General features: G+C 55.5%; 4 non-coding genes across 4 annotated transcripts; all 4 read right to left on the bottom strand.

The window, feature by feature from the left end:
- Nucleotides 1-678: 678 nt before the first annotated feature.
- On the bottom strand, nucleotides 679-790 carry TRNAL-CAA (transfer RNA leucine (anticodon CAA)). The gene is made up of 2 exons: nucleotides 753-790; nucleotides 679-724 (listed from the first exon to the last, which is right to left on the bottom strand). It is a non-coding gene; the product is annotated as a tRNA-Leu (tRNA).
- Nucleotides 791-1600: 810 nt separating this feature from the next.
- Nucleotides 1601-1672, bottom strand: TRNAP-AGG (transfer RNA proline (anticodon AGG)). Its single transcript has one exon. It is a non-coding gene; the product is annotated as a tRNA-Pro (tRNA).
- An 820-nt stretch (nucleotides 1673-2492) lies between these two features.
- TRNAL-CAA (transfer RNA leucine (anticodon CAA)) lies at nucleotides 2493-2604 on the bottom strand. Its single transcript has 2 exons — nucleotides 2567-2604; nucleotides 2493-2538 (listed from the first exon to the last, which is right to left on the bottom strand). It is a non-coding gene; the product is annotated as a tRNA-Leu (tRNA).
- Nucleotides 2605-4295: 1691 nt separating this feature from the next.
- Nucleotides 4296-4407, bottom strand: TRNAL-CAA (transfer RNA leucine (anticodon CAA)). Its single transcript has 2 exons — nucleotides 4370-4407; nucleotides 4296-4341 (listed from the first exon to the last, which is right to left on the bottom strand). It is a non-coding gene; the product is annotated as a tRNA-Leu (tRNA).
- Nucleotides 4408-5000: the final 593 nt, after the last annotated feature.

Below are 5000 nucleotides of genomic sequence, written 5' to 3'. Positions count from 1 at the left end.
CTGCCTCTCAAGCAGAGAAACAAGAAGAAGAGCGGCAGCCTTCGCTGGCCAAAGGCCATCTGCTGCCGCTCGATCGGGCTCGATCAGGCGAGATATATGTGGCCGACCGGCCTAGAGCGCAAACCTGTGCTGCTCAGGGTGGGCAGCTTCCCAGCAGGAGGATGTGTCTTGAAAGCCGACAGAGGCAAGAAGGCGCACTCCCTCAGCCCGCTCCAACCTCTGGATTCCTGCGAATTTCAGAAGAGAACTCTGGGGCAGCATGGCTTCTGTCATCTCCCAACAGCCTCTCTGTTCTTGCTATGTAAATACCTTTACATCCCCCGGACTGAGCATGTCTGTTTTTTTATTTTTATTTTGCTGAGGTGTGGTGCCTTCAACGACCGACAGGTGGCAGGAGAGCACTTTCTCCAACTGTGAAGGGGACTTTTTTCACTTCCTGAGTAGACTGGGCTCAGTGACATATGCCACCAAGCCAGCCACTAGAAAATGCAGGTTTTGCAGCCGTGGGCCAGTGGGGGTTTAAGGGCAGGTGTGCCTCCGGCGTCTCTGGCAGACAGCTCCAGTTGCAAGGCAGCAGAAGAGAACAGGGAGGCTTGCCGGGCGCTGCATTCGGGGGCCCCCACGAGGTTTTCCGCAAGCCTTACACTCTGAAATGTGCTAAAAAAAATGAGCCCGGCTTGTCAGGAGTGGGATTTGAACCCACGCCTCCAATCGGAGACCAGAACACACAGATGCAGGAAAGAGCTGCGCCTCTTGAGTCTGGCGCCTTAGACCACTCGGCCACCCTGACAGCTATGGGCAGGATTGGGGAAGATTCTTCAGTACCCAATGTCGCCACGTGCCAGCGCCGGTTTTCATGCCCCGATCTCTGCATCAAAAGTACCCAAACACTCACTTAAGGACCCAGGGATGGCAGGAAACACCCACTGATGGAGCCAGTGGACAGTTTGCAGGGTGCAAATAAGGGCTGGCCTCAGATCACTCATGGCGTAGTGCCGACCTGTCCATACCTGTCGAAACCTGCCTGCGGTCAAATGTGTCCGATTGACATTGTGGAAATAAAAAGAAACCAGCACCATGTTTCTGCCCGGTCTCGAACCGGGGACCTTTCGCGTGTTAGGCGAATGTGATAACCACTAAACTACAGAAACAGCTCTGGTAGGCTGCGCTCTAGTGTGCTGGGACAGCTTTCAGTTGAAAGGCTTTGTGGCACTGATGTCTCATGGGGCCCGCTGGTACCTGCCAGGTGGCACACACCAACGTGAAAGTTTGGCGCAAGCCTGCGCCGGACCTACATGGCAGCACTCACAGCACCTCACACACAGGCTGCAGACACATACAATAGACCAAGCTGGATGCAACAGTGGCGCGAGCCATGGCAGTCCCCACCCAGAAGGCATGTCCAAACCTTTATACATCAGCTCGCCGCCAGCGCATCATTACAAAGGAGGGGGAATTTCCAACACTGCCTCTTGGGCCATGGGCTTAAAAGAAGCCAACCATTGGCGACGGGCATCGAACCAGATACGGTCACGCACAAACTATTTTTGGGGGGGAATTGGGAACTCTGTGTTTTTTGTTTTCGGCGCTCCAAAAAAAAGGGCTCGTCCGGGATTTGAACCCGGGTCCTCTCGCACCCTAAGCGAGAATCATACCCCTAGACCAACGAGCCACCGCATGCAGAGAACAGTGAGGGGGAGGGGGGTGGTCTGCTTACCTCACTTGGCGCCATGCCCCAGTCGCTCCACGGCCTGACCCCTGTGTGTCACGTGGCCTGCCCCTGGCGCAAGCGCAGAGGACTGAGCTGCCTATCAAGCAGAGAAACAAGAAGAAGAGCGGCAGCCTTCGCTGGCCAAAGGCCATCTGCTGCCGCTCGATCGGGCTCGATCAGGCTCGATCAGGCGAGATATATGTGGCCGACCGGCCTAGAGCGCAAACCTGTGCTGCTCAGGGTGGGCAGCTTCCCAGCAGGAGGATGTGTCTTGAAAGCCGACAGAGGCAAGAAGGCGCACTCCCTCAGCCCGCTCCAACCTCTGGATTCCTGCGAATTTCAGAAGAGAACTCTGGGGCAGCATGGCTTCTGTCATCTCCCAACAGCCTCTCTGTTCTTGCTATGTAAATACCTTTACATCCCCCGGACTGAGCATGTCTGTTTTTTTATTTTTATTTTGCTGAGGTGTGGTGCCTTCAATGACCGACATGTGGCAGGAGAGCACTTTCTCCAACTGTGAAGGGGACTTTTTTCACTTCCTGAGTAGACTGGGCTCAGTGACATATGCCACCAAGCCAGCCACTAGAAAATGCGGGTTTTGCAGCTGTGGGCCAGTGGGGGTTTAAGGGCAGGTGTGCCTCCGGCGTCTCTGGCAGACAGCTCCAGTTGCAAGGCAGCAGAAGAGAACAGGGAGGCTTGCCGGGCGCTGCATGCGGGGGCCCCCACGAGGTTTTCCGCAAGCCTTACACTCTGAAATGTGCTCAAAGAAATGAGCCCGGCTTGTCAGGAGTGGGATTTGAACCCACGCCTCCAATCGGAGACCAGAACACCCAGATGCAGGGAAGAGCTGCGCCTCTTGAGTCTGGCGCCTTAGACCACTCGGCCACCCTGACAGCTATGGGCAGGATTGGGAAAATTCTTCAGTACCCAATGTCGCCACGTGCCAGCGCCGGTTTTCATGCCCCGATCTCTGCATCAAAAGTACCCAAACACTCACTTAAGGACCTAGGGATGGCAGGAAACGCCCACTGATGGAGCCAGTGGACAGTTTGCAGGGTGCAAATAAGGGCTGGCCTCAGATCACTCATGGCGTAGTGCCGGCCTGTCCATACCTGTCGAAACCTGCATGCGGTCAAATGTGTCCGATTGACATTGTGGAAATAAAAAGAAACCAGCACCATGTTTCTGCCCTGTCTCGAACCGGGGACCTTTCGCGTGTTAGGCGAATGTGATAACCACTACACTACAGAAACAGCTCTGGTAGGCTCCGCTCTAGTGTGCTGGGACAGCTTTCAGTTGAAAGGCTTTGTGGCACTGATGTCTCATGGGCCCCGCTGGTACCTGCCAGGTGGCACACACCAACGTGAAAGTTTGGCGCAAGCCTGCGCCGGACGTACATGGCAGCACTCACAGCACCTCACACACAGGTTGCAGACACATACAAAAGACCAAGCTGGATGCAACAGTGGCGCGAGCCATGGCAGTCCCCACCCAGAAGGCATGTCCAAACCGTTATACATCAGCTCGCCGCCAGCGCATCATTACAAAGGAGGGGGAATTTCCAACACTGCCTCTTGGGCCATGGGCTTAAAAGCAGCCAACCATTGGCGACGGGCATCGAACCAGATACGTTCACGCACAAACTATTTTTGGGGGGGAATTGGGGACTCTGTGTTTTTTGTTTTCGGCGCTCCAAAAAAAAGGGCTCGTCCGGGATTTGAACCCAGGACCTCTCGCACCCTAAGCGAGAATCATACCCCTAGACCAACGAGCCACCGCATGCAGAGAACAGTGAGGGGGAGGGGGGTGGTCTGCTTACCTCACTTGGCGCCATGCCCCAGTCGCTCCACGGCCTGACCCCTGCGTGTCACGTGGCCTGCCCCTGGCGCAAGCGCAGAGGACTGAGCTGCCTCTCAAGCAGAGAAACAAGAAGAAGAGCGGCAGCCTTCGCTGGCCAAAGGCCATCTGCTGCCGCTCGATCGGGCTCGATCAGGCGAGATATATGTGGCCGACCGGCCTAGAGCGCAAACCTGTGCTGCTCAGGGTGGGCAGCTTCCCAGCAGGAGGATGTGTCTTGAAAGCCGACAGAGGCAAGAAGGCGCACTCCCTCAGCCCGCTACAACCTCTGGATTCCTGCGAATTTCAGAAGAGAACTCTGGGGCAGCATGGCTTCTGTCATCTCCCAACAGCCTCTCTGTTCTTGCTATGTAAATACCTTTACATCCCCCGAACTGAGCATGTCTGTTTTTTTATTTTTATTTTGCTGAGGTGTGGTGCCTTCAACGACCGACAGGTGGCAGGAGAGCACTTTCTCCAACTGTGAAGTGGACTTTTTTCACTTCCTGAGTAGACTGGGCTCAGTGACATATGCCACCAAGCCAGCCACTAGAAAATGCAGGTTTTGCAGCCGTGGGCCAGTGGGGGTTTAAGGGCAGGTGTGCCTCCGGCGTCTCTGGCAGACAGCTCCAGTTGCAAGGCAGCAGAAGAGAACAGGAAGGCTTGCCGGGCGCTGCATTCGGGGGCCCCCACGAGGTTTTCCGCAAGCCTTACACTCTGAAATGTGCTCAAAAAAATGAGCCCGGCTTGTCAGGAGTGGGATTTGAACCCACGCCTCCAATCGGAGACCAGAACACCCAGATGCAGGGAAGAGCTGCGCCTCTTGAGTCTGGCGCCTTAGACCACTCGGCCACCCTGACAGCTATGGGCAGGATTGGGAAAGATTCTTCAGTACCCAATGTCGCCAGGTGCCAGCGCCAGTTTTCATGCCCCGATCTCTGCATCAAAAGTACCCAAACACTCACTTAAGGACCCAGGGATGGCAGGAAACGCCCACTGATGGAGCCAGTGGACAGTTTGCAGGGTGCAAATAAGGGCTGGCCTCAGATCACTCATGGCGTAGTGCCGGCCTGTCCATACCTGTCGAAACCTGCATGCGGTCAAATGTGTCCGATTGACATTGTGGAAATAAAAAGAAACCAGCACCATGTTTCTGCGGGGACCTTTCGCGTGTTAGGCGAATGTGATAACCACTACACTACAGAAACAGCTCTGGTAGGCTGCGCTCTAGCGTGCTGGGACAGCTTTCAGTTGAAAGGCTTTGTGGCACTGATGTCTCATGGGGCCCGCTGGTACCTGCCAGGTGGCACACACCAACGTGAAAGTTTGGCGCAAGCCTGCGCCGGACCTACATGGCAGCACTCACAGCACCTCACACACAGGCTGCAGACACATACAAAAGACCAAGCTGGATGCAACAGTGGCGCGAGCCATGGCAGTCCCCACCCAGAAG

The sequence above is a fragment of the Ambystoma mexicanum genome, chromosome 2q (genome assembly GCF_040938575.1).
Source record: "Ambystoma mexicanum isolate Mex_15411 chromosome 2q, UKY_AmexF1_1, whole genome shotgun sequence".
NCBI lineage: Eukaryota > Metazoa > Chordata > Amphibia > Caudata > Ambystomatidae > Ambystoma > Ambystoma mexicanum.
The sequence above is the reverse complement of the archived record's forward strand: the minus strand, read 5'-3'. Positions and strand labels throughout refer to the sequence as shown.